Source organism: Rhagoletis zephyria, unplaced genomic scaffold, assembly GCF_001687245.7.
Source record: "Rhagoletis zephyria isolate East Lansing unplaced genomic scaffold, Rhagoletis_zephyria_1.1 Rzeph_scaffold_01681, whole genome shotgun sequence".
Lineage (NCBI taxonomy): Eukaryota > Metazoa > Arthropoda > Insecta > Diptera > Tephritidae > Rhagoletis > Rhagoletis zephyria.
The window spans coordinates 88,430-90,008 of NW_016158765.1; positions in this window are offsets into that span (position 1 = coordinate 88,430).

A 1,579-nucleotide genomic window follows, 5' to 3' on the forward strand; every position below is an offset into this window, starting at 1 on the left:
CTTATATTATATTCGTCAGAGATTATGTTTTTTAAAATGTTGCCAATAAACTTCGATAATTTGTAGCAGGGAACATTTGTAGACGAGGATATTGGTCGGAGAGGTGTACCGGTTTTATGAATTTTCGGTAGTCCGTATAATCTAGGAGCATTAGCTGCTGTGCATGTCAAGTGGAATTTTTGTTTTACGTCAATTTTTTTCTGCTTGAATAAGTCGTTTACTATATTGTTGTTTTTCCTCAATAATTGTTGGGTAGGATCACTTCTTATGGTTTTGTATGTTGTTTTGTCATTCAGTAATTCCCTCATTCTATCTTCGTAATCCTTTTTGTAGATCATTACCGTTTTATTTCCTTTATCTGCTTGTGTTATTATTATTTCTTCCTTGTGTTGACCTATAAATTTTCTGGTGTCTGCATACGTTTTCAATATAAATTTTTCTTTCGTATTGTTACTTAATCTGTCATAGAATGTATTGATTCTTGCAGAAATATTGCGTCTTGTTGCATCTTTTTCCCTTTCGTCAGTAATATCTTGTATGCCTTGCTCTAAGTCGGCAATTATGGGAATCGGGGAAAATGTTTTCTTAGACACCGGCAATGCGATTTTGCCTCCAAGATACAGTAGCCAACGGGAATACTTAGGCATGGGAATATCTGTTTTATTTATAAACCAATCCTCATTAAATCTTATGCCGAATTGTGTTATATTTTTTGATATTTGCTCATCTAGTTTTTTCTCATGTAGTTTCTGCGTGTCTATTGAAACTTTATTAGAAAATTGTTTCTGATTTTCTATTATTTTCTTGTATTCTACTTCCATAAGTCTGCTTTTCAGTAAATTTTCCCCATGTTTAATGTTGGTTGTGACTATTTTTATATTAATATTTGTTTCTTTAATTTCTAAATTGAGGATTTTGAGCAGAAAGCATTGTTCTAGTTTAATAAGTTCACGTCGGGTTGTGTCTAGTTTGAAACANGAATTGTGTTATATTTTTTGATATTTTCTCATCTAATTTTTTCTCATGTAGTTTCTGCGTGTCTATTGAAACTTTATTAGAAAATTGTTTCTGATTTTCTATTATTTTCTTGTATTCTACTTCCATAAGTCTGCTTTTCAGTAAATTTTCCCCATGTTTAATGTTGGTTGTGACTATTTTTATATTGATATTTTTTTCTTTAATTTCTAAATTGAGGATTTTGAGCAGAAAGCATTGTTCTAGTTTAATAAGTTCACGTCGGGTTGTGTCTAGTTTGAAACAATGTGAGAATTTTCTACATTTACCCTGTAAGTGGGGCGGAATGATACCGTAGTCCTTACATCTTAGTAGGAACTTTAACCTCTCCTTTTGTTTTGTCAATTTTTTCATGTTTTTGTTGTATTGCTTTATTATGTAGCATGTCTCGTCGTTGTATTTAAGTCTTATATGTTGGTAAAATTGNTGTAAGTGGGGCGGAATGCTACCATAGTTCTTACATCTTAGTGAAATGACAGTTGAAAGCAAGCGAGAGCTCGCATACCGCTCGGTATGCGAGAAAAAGCATGCTTCGTACTTTTTGCGGTCTACACGTGCGGTTTCT